Source organism: Pyrgilauda ruficollis, unplaced genomic scaffold, assembly GCF_017590135.1.
Source record: "Pyrgilauda ruficollis isolate IOZ18807 unplaced genomic scaffold, ASM1759013v1 scaffold66, whole genome shotgun sequence".
NCBI lineage: Eukaryota > Metazoa > Chordata > Aves > Passeriformes > Passeridae > Pyrgilauda > Pyrgilauda ruficollis.
The window spans coordinates 6662027-6680483 of NW_024528377.1; the positions used below are offsets into that span (position 1 = coordinate 6662027).

At 43.5% G+C, this 18457-nt stretch overlaps 1 protein-coding gene across 1 annotated transcript in view; it reads left to right on the forward strand.

The window, feature by feature from the left end:
• The first annotated feature begins 7945 nt into the window (after window positions 1-7945).
• PRR5 (proline rich 5) overlaps window positions 7946-18457 on the forward strand; it is a 76436-nt gene continuing 65924 nt past the window's right edge. Inside the window, exon 1 of the mRNA XM_041484452.1 lies at window positions 7946-8066. The gene's annotated coding sequence lies outside the window, so the exon portion shown is untranslated. The remainder of the gene's footprint in view (window positions 8067-18457) is intronic.

Consider the following 18457-nt stretch of genomic DNA (forward strand, 5'->3'; position numbering starts at 1 on the left):
ATTTCTTTATAAACCTCTTAAATTACTCCTCCGTCCAAGTGACTTCTAGGCACTTGTCATCATCTGATCTAAAAAGTCAACAAGTCGGGTTTTTGGTGTAGGGAAGACACCTTCTAGGTTGTCTTTGAGGAACTCCCTGTGAAAGAAAAGGTCAAGAGAGTTCTATAAAAGCTTGGTCTAGTCTGGAATTCCATCACACAATCTGGTGATTTGCATAAAATTAATTAGCAGTCTGACCAGATTGACAATAATTTTTAGTAGTAAATGACACTGTTCTCCTGTACCAAAATTTTTGGAAAATCATGGGACTGAATCATGAGCTCACCATAAAGATAAAGTGGTTTCCAATCCTCTGTGCCTGGTCTCTGCAGATCTGCTCTGAGGGCCTTGATCTTTGCACAACAGTTGACACCTAATGATCTCCTCCATCATGTATTGTACACACCTCAAACACTGAGAAACTGCCTCCCCAAAATGTTTATTTTCATTTTGCAATATTTTGGGGTGGGTTATGCTTTCCTCTCTCCTGAGGGGTAGAGGGCACTGGCAAGTGCCTGGAGAAGTGGTCACATTAAAGTGTGAACCTCTCCTTGTATGGTTTTTCTCCTCGCCACCTCTGTTCCACTGGCATCTCTTGGGGCACAAACTGTCTTGCACTGTGAGAAACAACCACAGTAAAGGGAAAATAGGTACTTCCCACAGGGAAAAAAACCCATTAATAGTACACAGCTAACTCGAAAAATGTTATACAAATCACTTTGAAACTCTTCAGTGGATTTGTGGCTGTTCTAACCAGTCTTCTACATCATGGAATCTTCCCCTACACATTATTCATTAAACAAAGATATTTATTAGAGCAGCATGTGGCATAGATAACATCTCTAGTGCAGAGGAAAGAAGCTCTAATGAGTCTTTAGAACACACCTTGCTTTTGTGTTAATGGCAGGTACAACATATGCCTGAGGTCTAGGTGCAGGATTCCCACCACGGGAGCAGGTAGGAGCCAGCAAATGCCCTACAGTTGCTCCCACCCACCTCATTCACCTCTGGCTGTTGCTCTTGGGATGCTTTTCAACCTCATTTATCTTGGATGCTCCATGCAGTGAACTTCCAGCTGCTTCTCAAGGGGGGCTTTTAAAATCAATACCTTTCACTTCTTTCCTTGGGGGCTCCCAAGTGTCTCTGATTTTCAGGGGTCCACCCAAAGATACAAACACAAAAGCCATCCTTCTGGCAGGTGGGTTTTCATTCAGCATGTAGGAGGCTGCCAAGTCAGTCACTTGGAAGGTGTTTCAATTAAAAACTAAAAGGAGGCTGAAAAACCCAGATTAGATAAGAGCAGGAAGGTTATACATGTAATTGTGTATGTTTTGGCTGCTGGATAATGGTCATAATATGGAGCAAAGGTCTTCTCCAAAGAAATCAAATTACACAGGCAGCATTTCTGATGACACACGGGCCTTTCCTGGAGTTATTTGGACACGTTGTCATTTTTCTGTATTGATAAGCATTTTTGTCTTTTAAATTTCTTTGAACCTCTCAGGATAACAGCACAAAAAATCCCGCCTTATTAACTGTATCTTGTTCCACCATCAAGGATGTTTCTCTCACACAGAGCTGTTCTTTGCAGATGTCCTGATGTTTTGACCAGGAGGCTGAGTTGTTCATGATGGCAAAGTTGTCCTCTAGGCAGGAATGCTACATTCCTATCTATGTGTGTACTTTTCTGCATGGATATGACTTGGGCTTCCGAAAATATAAAACCTACACACTTTGTATCTTGATGGAGTATTAAGCTACCTACTGACATCCTGGTTTTTACATCTTCCCAAGTCTTCAGCTCCTTCCTGAAGGAAGTAATGTTCATGAACAGCTGGAATTTTCTCAGTCTTCCATTATTGCTCCTCTCCCTCACAGTGAGTTGTTCCAAGGTGTCTGTGTTGATGCCTCACTGCTTGATGGACCCAGTAGATGCCAGCAGCTTAAGCTCAAAAAACTTCTAACCTTCAAATATATAAGATTTATATTTGCTGTTGGAGAAAGGTCAGCTACAGGTGCTGCTGCAAACAGGTGTTAGCCAAAGGATAAATGATGTAGAACAGATCTGAACAGTTCTGGGCAGCCAGTTATTAGGGGAACAATATGTCTGGATACATTGAGAGATTTAACACTGTTTAATTTGGAAAAAGTAGTGTCTGTTCAAAGACAAACAGGATATGCTGTTGAAGTCTTACAGAAATTTCAGAACTTTTATGGTAATTTTTTTAAAGAATTGTTTCAACAAACAGCAAATATGTAAGGATTTATGATTTCATTCCTTTTAGTCTAGTATCAGAGTAATAATGTTATTTATTAAGGTAATTTTGGTGAATGGATTTTAAAGAAGGTATTATTCCCTACACCATTACTAGTGCACTGCTATTGATATTTTAAATACATTATATAGGGCTACTGTAAGTTTGTTCTTCAGGGTACTAAAAACAGTACTTAAAAAAGAAAACAGGCTCCCTTAAGGAAGAGCCTCAACAGCAATGAACAAGTTGTTCACAAAACAAATCAAAAATATAAAAGGAAAATTTTTTAAAATTAAAGTATTTTTGTAGAAAGTTGAAATCCCTGCAAATGATGCATGTGGGCTCTTTAGCTGAAGAGACCGCTAGCACTTAAACTTTTAATGATATGAGACTTAAGAATCCCTTTTTGTAATCAGGGAAATGCAGCTAGCACTGGCATGGAATGTGGCAACCCCTTAGTAACAAGGCCAACAGCAGTCCAAATTTATTAATCACCTAAAATCTTAGAAAGATACCCAGAGAAATCTGGTGAGTAATTCCCTGGACCTGAGTAAGTGACAAATTTGGAAGGGCAAGAGCATGATAGCAAAAAACTACCTGTATCAGTATGTGCAGCAGAGCATTGCAGAAACAGCTTTTACCTCCTGCGATACTTCAAAATTCAAATTATTATATTTTGTGTGTTTTCATTTCTTTTGTTGTTGGTTGGCTGGTTTTGGTTTGTTACTTTGTTTTTATTAGCGCTGCTCTGCTTTTGAGGAGGTCATGAGACAGTGTCCTGGCTGGCAGAGTCCCAATACCTGCTGGCCAGAGAGAGGCAGGGACAGTGTGGAACATGAGGGAGGTTTGGGAAATGAAAGGACATGGGGGCAGTGATGTGTGCAGCCCTACTGCAGGGTAAGGAAAAGTGACCCTCTCTCCAAAGGCCCTGCCAGTATGGGTGGCAATGGGTGAGAGGGCAGCAATAGCTTCTTTGGTAGATGCTTTCTGCTGGTGGATCTTGTGCTAGGGACTCACAGGATTCACACTGTCACTGCAGTTTTCTCATGTCCAATGGGAAGGTCATGGGGCAAGAGCCTGTTTCTTTGCCCAGTTCATAGTGAACAATTCACACTAAAATTAATAGTTGCAAAGAAAAGACGGAGATGGATCCTCCTTCAAGCAGCCAGTCACTGTTGTAGTTTTGTTCCTACAGACGCTGTGTGAGACCTGCCTGCAAATTCAGCAGCTGAATCAAAACAGGACTTTGGGTCCCTGGCATTCTGGAAAAACATCTTCAGCCTTCAGGTGCATTGCATATTCTCAGGGCAGACTCACTGACTGGGATGAAAAATCTCAGATCTTCCTAAATAATGCTTCACTCAAAAATTACCCAATACCGGTTAGTTTAGCCTAGATAAAACACAGGAGGATCTCTCTCCCCACTGTGGTTCACAGTCAGCTGCTGTCTGGGATGACGGGTTTGTGGCTGTGGACCCTGCCAGACTTCACTGAGTGGGTGAAGCAGTGCTATGTGCAGAAAGAGCAGAGATCCCAACCAGTACCTCTGCAGAGTACTACAGTGCTGTTACAAGGAGTTCTGCTCAGGCTGACACTGTGCTGAATTGCATTGTCAAAGATGCTGGGTTTTGAAATGTCAGCTGAACCACAGTTTCTTTTCCTTTCCTGCTGACTGTCAAGTTGAAACTTCTGGCTTATTTCATATATCCTGCACTGTTGGCCAAAACAACTCCAAAACAAAAAGTGGTTCTGTTGTTCAAACCTGTTTGTGTTGAAACCATGGTGGCAGCCATCTACTGCTGTACTTATGCTTAACTTACCAGGACACCTGGAGATACCTTGACGCTGGAAAGTTCTTGAACCTCTGAGAAGCAATAGAAGAGGCGATAGAGGATGTCTCAGACACATCAGTGGTACATCACTGATTTGCTACATACCCTTCAGCAGCTCATACCACCTCTTTTGTTGTAAGTAACCTTACGTTCATTTTGATGTTTTAGCTATTGCAGCTATTTTGCAAAATAGTTATCAGCATCTCAGCTAGATGCTATGACAGAACCAATTAATTAACATTAGTGAAGCATGTGGTATTCTTGAAGAGAAGACACTACTGAAAAACAAATTATCCCTTTGCAAATCAAAATTCCACTCTATTCCTAAATAATTGTATTATCTTTGGCTGATGGCAAAAACCAAGACAAAGTTGCCTGAAGACATCCTTAATCAGAGATTTGTCCTTTTCAGATTTAAAAAAACCAACTTCTGTAGTGAACATTTTCACTAGCTAAGAAACAATAGAAAGGCTTCCATGCTAAGGTGTTAATTACTTTGTGGTTAGAGAAGGGAAGAAGCCTGAGACAAGCATCCAACCACTAAGCTATTCAGGCTATGGAGGAAACCAAAGGCCTACAGCTCCATTAAGAGCTAGAAGTTAGAGGTTTTTATCTCAGGAGTCCTACAGTTGAGAAAATTATTTAATCACTTCTGCCTTGGTTGCCTCGGTGGGCTCCCTTTTCCACTTATTGTGACTGTAATTTTGTACTATAAGCCCTATTTAAAATGTTGTGTTTGTAGGTCATCTTGACACCCCTTGAGCTTCCCATCTTCAACTTCCCTGACAACAATCCCTAGATGTAACAGTCGGGACATGTAGAACAAGTGTGCACACAAACACTGTAATTGTGTCCAATAAAGTAAATCTGGCCTTATATTAATTGTAACCAGCTGGTGAAAACTGAGCTGTCTCTGCTTTTACCTCAAGAGTTTAAAAAGATGACTGGTAGTGAGTTTTTTGTTCTTGCAGATGGAGGGAAATATCTGCCCCCAGTAAAACCTGTGGAATGAAGTTGCCTGGACTGGGCACGCTACAGCTTAACCAAGGCCACTGTGGCAGTCATATTCTTTCACAGTGTGAGATGGCACTTTTCCACAGCCTTTACCCAGTATCAGGACATCAGCGTTTTTCCATTAACTTGTCCTTCCTGCAGCTCTGTGGTTTCCTGTGCTTGTTGTGGTGTGAATTTCCTTCCATCCACAACTTTGTTATGCAGCTTTTACTTCAGGAGGCAAGAGGTTTGCCTTTGTTTTGATAATTGGGAACTGCTGAGGACACAAAAGTACACTACCAGCTATCACCCTTCATTTCCCAAAGCCCTACAAACTCTTTCTTGAAGACCTTCCTTGAGCTTGGCAGCCCAGCCCAGCCCAGTATGACTTCTACAGATGTTCTCACTGCTCACCTTGGACTTTACTGCTGCCACTCAGGCTGCCCTGGACATTAACATGGTTGGCAGGGGTTAGAATTAATGCTTGGCTCCTATGTACAGATAACTCTCCACCAGGCAGTTTTGCTCTCCTGGGAACTGGGGCTGACTACAGTTTATAGCACTCCTAGTCTGCTTCCTGATGCACTTCTATCTGTGTGGAACTAACAGGGAGCAGTAAGATCAGTTGATGCTTTCTCTGAACTATTTTCTCCATGTTAGAACTGTTTCCAGTGTAGTTCTGCTGCACTAAACTCTGCCCATTATCTCTTGCATTTATACTAGCAAGAAGTGTAAGTATGCAGATTAGACCCAAGCAGGAAGAGGTTGCTAGTGATAATTTTTTTCTAATGCAGCTGGATTTGTGTGACTGGTAGCAAAGTATTCTGGCTGATGTGACTCCATTTGGCACCAAGATTTATTTGAAATCTTTGGTATTTTTTCCTGCTGTGAAAACTAAATATTTCTCACATCATGACACTATATTGGGGTGGTATTTCACCTACCTCCATAATCACAAATTAATCCAGCCAAGTGAGGTTCTGATCCCATAAGAGGTTCCAGAAGTTTCGTGCCCATGGCTTTTGATGGAAGGCAGCTGAGCTGCAGAGAAGTACAGAGCTCATTCAGCTCTAGCTATGATCCTGTAGTCATCACTAAAGTTCATTGTAAGTACCAATTTCTCTTGGGTTTTTGTTTGCTTGTAGTTTTTAAAGCAAAGCTTTTGGCAAAGTTCCAGAGAGAATGTCACCTGTACATTTTTGCTTTGTCAAATAAACAAATGAATGTATTTGGGGCTTCTGATGACAAATTCAGATACCCCTTTCTACCAAAAAAGTATGGCCTAGTAGTGATTCTGTAACACTTGGATCAAAGACCCAACTGAAGTTCCTTTGCATGATACATAATTGTGTTTTAATAATTTGGTTTAGATTTTATAAAACAGAGACAACTTAAAACAGACAGTGATGAAAATGTCTCTTCCATGGGCTTCAGTTTGTCCTAGGGACCTACTGTTTGAAAAAAAATGCCAGATTTGGAGAAGAAACTGCTGCTCAATTTTAAGATTAACTCTTCCTTGCATTCAGGGACAAGGGCAATCAGGGAATTTCCTCTCATTCCTCCACCAAAGATTTGGAAGGGCAAAGTTGTCTTTCTCAGATTTCTGGGTCACTTAAGCTGATAAAAAATCATGGCTTACTTTTATGCTGGATTGTAGTTTTATGGCTTACATGACTCTTAGTCATGAATTTGGTTGTTACCATTTAATCATGAAGATTTCATGAATTTGGCTGGTATAGATGATGACCCAATAACAACTCATACACTGCTGCTGTTTTCTTTGCAGTTAGGAAATAGGTAACAATTGCTTTTAAAGTGTAATAATTTGCCCTGAACATTGCCAAGGAGGACTCCTTTATATGATCCTTGTTTCTCCTCTATTAGATTCCTTCAAATACTTGTCACCATTTTAAGTCATTCTAGTTGAAATGCAAACTGGATCAAATAGTTACGGTAAATAGTGATGTCCAGCTTCCACTGGTAGACTATGAAGCATGAACAGTCCCTAAGACTGTGTAGGTTGAAACCCATGGTACTGTGACATGATATAGTGGCAGTAACATGCAAACACAGCTGTCATGTGTTTGAACTTGGCTATTGGCACTGTCATTCCCTCAAGCAGGACAGCTGAAGCAGGTATGAGACCAGTGCCTGCCAGATATCCCAACCACGCTATGATTTGATGTGGCTGAAAGTCAAGGTGGAATTGATTTTATAAAACTTCCTTTGGTTTAAACCCTTGCAACGTGTACCTAAAATCCCATAGCTCAGATCAAAACTACCCCTTCCAGCTCCGGCAAAACCACCCGCTTGGGATGATAGAGGGGCCGTGGAGCACACTCCGGCCAGCCCCACGCTGCACTGCGTGCTCCAGCAAAACCCCCGCGGGCCCGCTGCGTACTCGGGTCTGTGTGCCAATGGAAGCAGGGTGTGATGATTCCTGGTGGCCTTCCAGCAGTGGAGCACCTGGAGCAGCATCATTTCTCCTTGACACGCGTGAATGCGCTGCTGCCTGCCCCTGCACCTTTCTCTTGTGTCTGTGTGTCGCTGCTCCCTTGTCTCTCTGTGGCTGGGGCAGGGAAGGGGCCCATTGCCCGGGCTTGCTCCGCAGGACAAACCGGGACAAGCGCAGCCGGCCGTGGCGCAGCACCCGCCGCGACCCACTCCGGGGCTGGGGGTGCCCCCGGCGGCCCTGCCGGCCGGGCTCGGGCGGCTCCGGCGGTTCCAGCTCCTGGTGTACAGCCAGGTTCCGCCCTGCGGGGCCGCCCCCCGGCCCGCCCGTCCCCGCCCCGCCGGCGTGGCTCCGCGGCCGCGCATTGTGCGCCAGCCGCTGCCCGGGCGGAGCTCTGGGAGGGGTCGTGGCCACCCAGGGCCCCCGACCCCGCCGGGCCGGGCCGGGCCTCGCCGCCAGCTCTTCCCTCGGGGGCGCCGTCCGGGCTCGGGCGCGGTGAGTGGGGGTCGTGCGGTCCGGGGGGAGCGGGTGATGCCGCCGCCGGGTCCATCAAGCCGGGGCTCGCCCCGAAGAGCTGGGCGAAGCGGGCGGAGGTCTGTGCTCGGCCCCCGCCGGGCGGACCAGGGCTGCGGTGCCGGCGGCTCGGGGAGCGGCTCCGAGCACCCCCGGGCCGGGCGGAGGGTCGGGGGGCTCTCGGTGAGAGCCGTGGGCGCGGGGGCTCCTGGCTTTGTTCACGGCTGTGAGCTGCGCTGAGACAGCCCTGGCGGTCTTTCGGGAGGTCCCTGGGAACGCTGGAGCTCGGGCTCGCAGGTTTTACTCCCTGCGTGAGTGTTCAGTGTTTGTGCAGACACTGCTCTCCTTCTCTTCCAGTCTGCAATAGCGATCTCAGGTAACTGGAGTTGGCTGTAAATGTGATTCCTGTGGTCTGACTGCTGTAAGCTTTATTTACGCAAGACCTCCATGCATGAGTAAAAGATTTTTTTGCAGAATTGTTTTGCATGTTTCCACCCTGAAATGCACAGTCTCGGATGGCTCATGCAGGAGATGGGCTTGTCCCTTTCAATGTGTGTGTGTGCGGTCGTTGTTAGTTTTGGCAGCTCCTAAGTGATCATTGGTAAAAGTCCGGTGTCTTCATGTTCTTCAGCAATGTATTAGGCTGGATGTGTGCCTGTGTTTTGATATTGCAGAAGCAACAAGAGTGAACAGCCTTTAAAGAAGGTTAAAGGAAATTGTTTAGCATTCCTAATGCTTATCATTTCCAGCTGGCATACTTGTAAGCAAGTCATGGTAAATTGCAGGAAACAATTAGGTTTTGTATTTACTAGCGCGTTGATGAATAATAGAAGATAGGTCTAAAGCTAAATTTTGATGCTTCATTTAAAATAAATTCTTGTAATTTCTTCTGTCTGTTGCACCTGTTAGCTCTTAGGGAAAGACAATTATTAGGTGATGATTAGGCAGCTTTCTTACAACTTTAATTAAAGGAATACTTCACTGTAGGCCAGCTACAGAATAATGGACCCTCTTGTCGTCTAGAACATAGTTGAATGTAGAGCTTTGGTACTGCCTGGCAAAACTGTTCTTTGTCTGTAACTTCTCCCATAGCCAAAGCAGAGCTAAAACTTCATTCTAGGAGTCAGGTGAATACAGTGTATAAATTTAGTTCCTCTGTGGCAGACTACTGGTAAGTGGCTTATTATGAAACATGTATCGACAGGGATTTCATATCTATAATATACATTGTTGATTGAGTGACTTCATGCTTCATCTCACTGTTTCTTACTAATAATCTAATTAGGGGAAAACTCTGGATGGAATATGGAATTAAGACACAGTCCCAGTGGAACTCGGTAAAAAAGACATTGCAGTGCAGCCAGTGTAAGAGGAATTTTCAGAAGTTCTTACTCATCACCCAAGACACAGACAGATTTTGAATACTCCTAGCTTGTATTTAGGTTCCAGAGTTAATTGCTAGATTTTCAGGTCTTGCTTTTCAGTATTCAAACTTTTATATCCAGAGTGCTTTGGGAGACAGTGAGGCCAAATTCTTTATCTTCAATGCATGAGAAAATCACACCCTGAGCACTTAAAAAAATCTGATCCTTGGGTTGCAGTCATAACTCCTACCACTTCCATTCTGGAGGCACTTCCATTTAATTTGTGTAACAGATAGAATTACAGTTGTAAAATCTAGCCACAATAAGGCACGCCAGTAAAATTACCTTAATTTTTTTTTTTTTTTATAAGGTAGAAGCTGTTGGGATTAATGAGCACCTCTGTAAATACAGTAATAGTATGTGATACTTAATCTCTGAACAAAAGTAATCGGTAATGGCTAAAAATAGTATTTCCTCTTTCAACAGTAGAGTTAAATATGGATATAGACTGCAGCAAGATAGAGTGGTCCAGAGCTGGAGGCTCAGATCATTCATGCTTGCTGACGTGGCCTACTTCTTTATTTTCCTTTAAAGTATCACTTTTGTGTGTGTGTTTGATAATAAATCACAAATGCAAATCAAAAAGCTGTTCTTTAAAGTGAAAATTGGAGCATGTTTTGCTGCACCATGAAGGCACTGTAATTTCTAGAATGTGTTCTGATGCCATGTAGCTCAGCACAAACTGCTGAGCTGCGTTGACGTTGTGCCTCCATTTACATGAGTGGCTGGTCTCACACGTGGGCAACAACATCTTTGTGTCAGGGAGAGCTGTTAGGTCTGATTCTGATCATTTAACACTGTTTGAAGTGGTTCAATGTCACTGCTCAATAAATGCCTTCATAAAAAGGTCAGTGAAAAATTTGCCTCTCCAATAGCCCCGTCGCAGCCTCTCAAGGAACTGTTGAATTGTGAGAGCTGGTGATTATCTGCCTACATCTCTGGCTCGGGACTCATTGACACTGAGCACAAAGAAGAGAAGAAAATGACAAGTGCTTGTCCAGCAGCACATCCTCTTGGAGGTGTTTGCTTTCCCCCAGTTTCATAGGATAAGGCTGGTGAGTTTGAGGTGTCGTTAAAAGAGTGATTAATTAGCTAGTGCATATTTAGCCCTTGGAAGATGGAAAATAATGTATGGGGATGATTTGAATTAATGAATTTTATTCCCTGCTATTAAAGAAATTCTTTGCTCACTCTGTGTCTCAAGTTGGAGCTCTAGGAAATTTTAAAGCCTTATTTAAGCTGTGGTTTAGGTTTTTTTAAACAGAAGAGTGAGGGAAAGTCTTTCAACAGAAAAAAAAATGATAGGTAAAGGTTTTCTTGTTTAAGCCATATTTTTAGCAGCAGCAAATCTGTGTATATGGGAATGAGAAAAAGGGAGCTGAATGGAACTAAGCAAGGAACTGTCATGTGAGGTAAAATTCTGATATTGTTCTCTCAGGTCATCCTGGAAATACATTTGCATTTAAAATTTCCAGGCAAACCAAGCTGTAAGACCAGCGCAGAATGCTAAATGAAACCTAACAGCTAACTGAAAACGCCACTCAGTGGTGCTGGGCATTCCTCTGCTCACACAATTGAGTTGAAGATTGTTTCTTTTAATGATTATGGATCTCAAATGAAGACTGGTTCTGAAAACAAATGGGATGTCAGTTTCATTCTGAGATATTTTCACGTGAAATATGTTTGCTTTCTGTCACATTACCCTGCAACTGCTTGAAAACTCACAGAAACTGTAAAGTGCAAATCTCTTTCTGCCCATCAGATAGCCACAATATGCTCCTTTGTGTTGCTTAGGATGAAATTCAATCTGCTTGGGAGGCTGATGAGTAGACTGGGGCACAGCTGTCATCCCAAAGATACTGGGTATCACCACAGAGGTACCTTTATGTTGCCTGTGCGGGCAGACAAAGCAGCAGCTTGTTCAGGAAATGCATCACCACATTTCCTGAGCAAGAGTAAATCCTGTTTCTGCTCAGGAGTAGTGAGATGTAGAAACCAGGATGACGGCAGCTGAGAAAGGAATGTGAAAGGGACCATGGGAGGCATCAGAAGGGATTGGTGAGTTTTACCTTTTCATGTGTCAAACTTGTGTGCCTGCAGTTATTGGCAATAAACTGTCGCTGTGCAGACACACCAATGATGCAGAACAATCTGAGGAGACGGAGGGTTGGAAAGAGAGAAGAAAATGATTGGTAGGTTAATGTGTGTATTGGGTGTGAAAGGGCACCTGCAGTCACAGGGCTGGAACAAATCAAAGGCCTGTGCTTGGCTGTGGCTGCTGCAGTGCAGCAGTTCCACAGAGGCACAGTGGTCCATGATATCCCAGTTATGAATAGAAGAATAACAGGCTTTACACATGCAGTCTGGATGCATATTTAGCTCCCTGGCATTACTGTAAGGTGCTTGCCCTTGGAAAGTTTCTGAGGGAACGGAAAGAGCTGATTAGGAGGGCAAAGTGACTGATTTCTGAGGAATGATTAAAAATACTTAACATAGATCATCTGAGAAGCAAAGACTCCATTGATTTCAGGTATGATTACTCAAGAATCATAATCTCTTAGCCTTTGCAAGAGGGTGTGATTGTACAAAATGGGCTGCAAAAGAGAAGGTACCTTGAACATCAAGAAAAGCTGCTTGCAATGAAGCTAAATAATCTTCCATGAAAAATGGTGGTAACGTTGTTTGGTGTTGTATAACACTCACACAGAGCTGGGACAAATGTTCTGCACGGCTGGTCATTTGGAGTCCCATCTTCCCTGGCTTAGCTGTGCCTGAGGGTTAGGGTGCAGGTTTTGGAAACAAAGCTCTTCAGGCTGCCAGGTCAGCTCCTCTGTTGGGAGCTGGCTGCTAAGCCCTCCTCTGTAGTCTGCTGAAAGGGCAGTCATTCCCTGGTAGCTTGGATTTGTATGGATGAATTAATAGGTCTTGTTCCCTCTTTAGCCTCTGATCCAGGAAATACATGAGCATCAGCTGGCTGCTGTTATTCTGTAAAACAAATGCTGGAGCATCTTGTACTCTGTTCTGATCACACATGGTGAGGGAATATGGAAGGAGGCAAGTGATGGAAGTGGTGAGCGTGGTGAGCACAGTGGGCTGGGCTGGAAATACTGCTCGTCCATCCCGCCCGCCATTACCCACCTGCAGAGAGGCGGTGAGGGAATATGGAAGGAGGCAAGTGATGGAAGTGGTGAGCGCAGTGGGCTGGGCTGGAAATACTGCTCGTCCATCCCGCCCGCCATTACCCGCCCGCAGAGAGGCACTCGCGCCACAGCGCCCCCTGCAGCCGCGGGGAGCCATGGCAGCTGCTGCCCGGCCAGGAGCCAGCAGCGCCCCCGGTGGCTGCGAGCGGAACTGCACCCTGCGGCCCAGTCCGTGCTCCGCTCCTTTGCTGTGGTACACACATACGTGCTGGTAAGGAACTGCTACTCCTTTTCCCGTTTCTTTGCCTAAAAGCCACTTAATTTCAAGGTTATAATGATTTGGAGGGAAGGGGGTCACATTTTCCATTCCAAGGTAGGTTCCCGCCTTCCCTGGCAGATACCTGGCCTTCAAACCAGGACACCTATCAGTGGAGTCTGGATCAATCCAGTTCACAGTGCCAGGAAAAATACATACTTGTGGTAATTCTGGCATCCCTGATGACAGAAAGTATTGGAAAATTTGAGAAAGACTTCGTTCTTATAAAATATCCAAGTCGGTTTTGTGTAACTGAGAAGCAGCTTGCAAAGTTCAGATAAGAAACCAGATGTTGGCCTGAATTAGTGAGATCTGCTAGCATGAATCAAATTTGGCATTACAGCATGCTTCCCAAATTAATTCTGCCATGTATAATTCCAGTGTGAGTTGATTTTCTTTTTTATTCTGCATGATTTCTGTTCATTTATCATCATTAAGCTAATTCCTGGAGATACTCAGGCTTAAGTGTGTGCCTGTGTGACTACCAGAATTGTCTGCAGTTACACAGACAGAAAATATTAATCCAGGCTAAAAGGTAAATTTTTCCCATGTACTATGTATACTGTATTTCAGTCACCATTTCTCAGTTTACCTGAATATTTGATTTGAAGAATTATCTTGTTATTATCTTATTATTATTAACCACGAGTAAGATACAAGGTTTATGCTTAGCTTATTGTACTCATGTACAGTAAATTCTTTCTTTTGCTGTTTTTAACATTAGTAATACACTTCTGGCATAATCTCTCTTAAATTTTTTTGTTGGGAAAAGAGTATGCAAAAGAATATTTATTAGCTGATTTAAATTCAATTAACTTCATTTCCCTTTCATGGAGTTTTTAACAATGCTTAATGAGAGATGTAACTGAATTGCAGAGCTATTACTTTCCTCTGAATACATGGAGATCTTTGCTGAATTTTCATGAAGGTTTCTTGATCATTCACACTTTAATCTTGACCTTCATAATTATTTTGTAGCATAAGGAAAGTCCCATAGATGCTAATTCTATTGGCCTTTGTCATGTTTATTTAACAAATAGTTCCAGTTCCTCATTTATCTGCCTTAGTATCTGTTGTTTATTGGTGATTTTTTTTCTGCCTTTAAACCCCTGGGCTGAGGCACTAAGACCACCCTGTACTAGGCAGAGTATAAACACAAAGCAAAGTGCATTCCCTGCCTTGCACATTAACACTTTCATTTTATGGCTATGTGAGGGAGATTCCTCTTAACTGCCTTGTACTCAGACCTCTACAGACACTCAGTTGCCACTTCAGCCACATTTCGAAAGTAAATCTCCAGCTTAGGGAAAAAAAATAATTAAAATGAAGCGCCATTGTTGCTGAAAAAATTCTTGTGCTTGTTGGAAGATGCAAGAATAAGTTTATAAAGACTGTCATCTGCATGCATAGGCAAAAATGTGATGCTCTTTCCTCTCTTTTCTGCCTTGCTTTTGCTCTCATTCAAGCCAGTGGGCTGATAAATGCTTGGAAGTTGTGTATCCCTATTAGCCTCCTTGTTTGCTCGCCTTCTTGCAACAGCTTCTCCATTCACAGTGTTAAACAACAGGAGAAGAAAAACATTTATAACATGAAAATAATATTGTGTAATCCTATGAAGAAGGGTGTCCTGCTTTCCCCACAGGTGGTCAAACTAGAAGGGTTCATTTCTTGTCCTTAAGTCTGTTCTGGTAAGAAGAGTGATAAAAGCACACTGAAATTGCAGATCATTGCATTGCTGAACACAGACTCCTGTGTGTGGAGCACTCTGAAGTCTGGGAAGACTTGAGCCTGGAGTATGATTTTGTGGGAGCTTGTGGATGGTAAGGCAGTTAACTGAGCTAGACTCTTTCCTAAGCATTTCTTAAGCATTCCTTCTTTTTCCTTTGGTTTTCCATGCAGGGACACAGATGTACATGGATAAACATGCAGACACACTCGGTGTATGCAGACTGAGCATGATAGCTGAGCCACTACTGTTAAACCAGCAGCCACTGCTCTGCTGGGTGTGCAGTGTGTCCTCCCTAGGGCCTGGTGTAACCTTGTTTGGGGAATTACGTGGCATGTGACTCCCAGAAGCTCACATTATGCATCTACATGATGTATTTCTTCTACTGACACAGCTGGTGAAAATGTGTATGCGACTTGCCATTCTTTTCAGCCAGGAGACTGCATATCCAGCCAGACCCTGGATGGCCTCTGTGAGGTGATCCCATCAGCTGCTGGGAAGGTTGGATGCAGCTTTAAACTCTGGGACATACCCTTGGATGCTCCTTGCTTCATGCTGTTACAGGGAATGTGGAGAATGCTGCATAGCCATGAAGGCTGCATCTGTTGGGATTCCTGCTGGATCCATCTGAGTTTTTCAAAACCTGGCAGAGCCTTGAAGAGCTCAGAATGGCTTGCTATCCACAAGCCCTACCAAACAATATCCATATAACTTGGGGCAGTGATTTGATCTTTGGCTATGACCCAACTCCTTACAGGATCCCATGTAGTCTGGAGGCAGGTCGTGGTTTGGGATGGCCACAGTGATTAGGAGACCTTCTGGTGGGGCATGACAGAACTTAGGTAGTCATTGCTACTGCTTTGGCTGGCTGCAGAGCTCTGTGCAGAGCACAAAGATCCCAGATATAAGCAAGTAAAAGCCTTTGCTTTGATTCCCCCTTATTGGTGTTGTTTCTGGTTTTTTTAACTCCTGCATGTACTATGATGCACATTCTCCCGCCTGCCTGTATGAATGAGACAGCAGTGGAGCAGATTTATTAAGCTGATAAAGAACAGGAAAAAACAGTGGATTTAGTGGAGTTTGAAGACAGTTCATACCACTGAGCAGCACAGTATGCTCTGCTGGAATAAAGTGCTTGCAAGATGCTGCCCTTGGTCAGGATTTGCAAAGTCATAGGGGATATTTGAAGCTGTTTAAGAGACTTGCTTTGATTATGCTTTAGAAACACTTTATTTTGCTGACTACAGCAAAGCCCTTATCTTCCTACCTTGGGAACAAAAATCTCTAGGATGTGAGTGCTGCAGATCCTGCTCAGACCAGTATTCAGTTTTGTTCTTAATTTATGATGGTTTTGGCTTACTGTGAGGAAATAAAAGGGATTGTGGCTCTCTGGGAGGTGACAGGAGATGTCTGGGAATAGTGACTCCAGCCCTGATGCAAAGAGATCTCTGTGTTCACGTCTTGTAGCTGCAGTGGCCCGGGCTTGCACTGTCCTGTTGCGGATTTGGGTGAATTCTGGAGGAGCACTGGGTAAGAAATCAGTGAGTACGGAGCTGAGTGATGCCTGTGCATTTAGAATAGCCAAAGGTGCTGATTATTCAGTACTGAGTTTTTAGGTACAGCAGCACCATGTGCCCTCCTCCTTGGAGCTTCCCCCTGCCAACAGTGCTATCTTGGGCTGTAGTTGAATCCTGCAGCACTGGCAGCTGTGTCTTGGCACCGTCCTGCTTCCCATCCCTCCTTCTTCCCCACCCTCTGTGATTAAGTTTCAGTTTCTTCCATGTAAGAACTGTAAATTACTAGAGTAAACCTATTACTCTCTGGGGTTATGTTTGTCTGTTGCTCATTTTAATAAATGGAACTGTTCAACAGCCTTAAAGATAAAATCATGTGAATTAAGGTACTAGGTCATGTTGGAGGCTTTTACTTTCTACTAAATGTAAGAGCAAATCTTGCAAGCCTGAAGGAATACAAGGGAAAGATTTACTATGTCCTTTATGCATGGAATAATTTAGGGAAGGATGCAGAATGGCCAACTCTGCTGTACCTCACCTAAGTAAGGTGCAGTGCAGCTCTCTGGTACCTCAGTGAAAGATGGATACTGGCACAGCACAGCTGGATGCAGCTGTGACCTTGTGCCTTGTCCCAGCAAGGTTGTGCAGTGGGGGACAGTAGCAGCAGGAAACAAGGACAGAAAGGATTCCCAAGAAAACCTGGGTTTTCTGAAGTCACCATGAAGCTAGAGCAATTTAAAAACTCACCAATTCAACCCACCGCCTCTGGTGGAGAGCAGAAATCTGGCCTTTGTTTCAGTTATTTCTGGTTCAGCCACCAAAATGCCTTTGTGTTTGGACCTGAAGCCATTCTGGCTAATGTCATCTTGGGGGAAGAGCCTTCCTCTTACGGGAATACCAAGCCTGCAGGTCCTCTGTTTCCACAGAGAGTATTTGTGCTCAAGCAGAAACAAGCAGAGCTTTTTACTGAATCAAAAATCCTTGACTCTCTCCGGTGTGTTTGCCTACTGCCTCCTGCAGTCTGCTGTTAGCTGTGCTTTCAGGGCTCCCTGGCAGTGTCTCCCCCGTCACATTTCTTTGTATGTTTTCCGTGAGCACAAAGGCATCTGTGTTAATCTCTCATTTTGCAGGTGATTTCACATTCTCTTCCAGCCTTTATCTGCCTCCTTTTTCTCAGCTTTGTCCCAAGATGGAAGTCACATTTGGTAAAGATTAGAAACAAATACGTATAAGAGGGATTAACCTGACTTTTCAAGGCTTGAAGATGACTATGGAAGGAAAACAAGTGCACTTACACCCTTCTTTAATTCTCTTGGATTTTTTTTTAGTATCATGCCAGATCCAGCTCAGCCTGTTTCTGTTACTGTAGTAGGACAGGCAAGGCAAGAGGGGCTCTTGCATTTGTTTCTTTAACAAAACTTGAAGATGTCTGGTCAAATCCTACCACCTTAGGCATATTAAATCAGCCCTTGAAGGCCTGCCTACAGACTGCTCCATCCCTGAAGAAAATGGACTTGGAGGGCTGGGAGGGAGGAGTTTTCCCTTCATTTTGGTTTTGTCTTTCACTTTGGGGGGCTCCTTTTGTTTGTCTGGGGTTTTTTTTTTGTTTGTTTGGGGTTTTTTTGTTTGTTTTTTTGTTTTGTTTTGGTTTTTTTGGGTTTTTTGTTTTGTTTTTGGTGGGGGTTTTTTGTTGTTGTTGGTTTTTTTTAGTTTTGTTTTTTGTGGGTTTTTTGTTTGTTTTGGTTTTTTTTTTCATTTCTTTGAGCATCACTGTCATGACAGAAATGTAACCTTTTAGAAAGACTGTCTCTCTTTTCCCCTCTCTTTAATTAGCAGGAGAGAGCTACTAAACATCATCCCATCAATATTTCTGCAAAATCAGGATATTTCTGGTGTGTATATAAACAAATTGAAGGAAAACCCTGGACTTAACAGCAGTCATACAGCATTCATAGTAGTCTTTCAGCTTCTTCTGAGAAGAAGCTGAATTAATTTTGAGGCATGGAACTAATTTTTAAATTACCTTAAGTAAAGTGCTGCTGAGGAGTAAAAAAATCTGCATTGACCCTGTGTGGAGAACATAGCACCAAGGTTCTGGCCCATCTTTCCTTAGGAACTGCTGCCTTATCATCATCTCAGTGATGTCATTGGAATTTAGTGAGATGCTGACTCAGCATGGCATAAATGGAGTCCACCAGCCTTTTGTGGCATCTTGACTTTTTCTCCCTCATTGTTTGAAAATGAAAGGATATA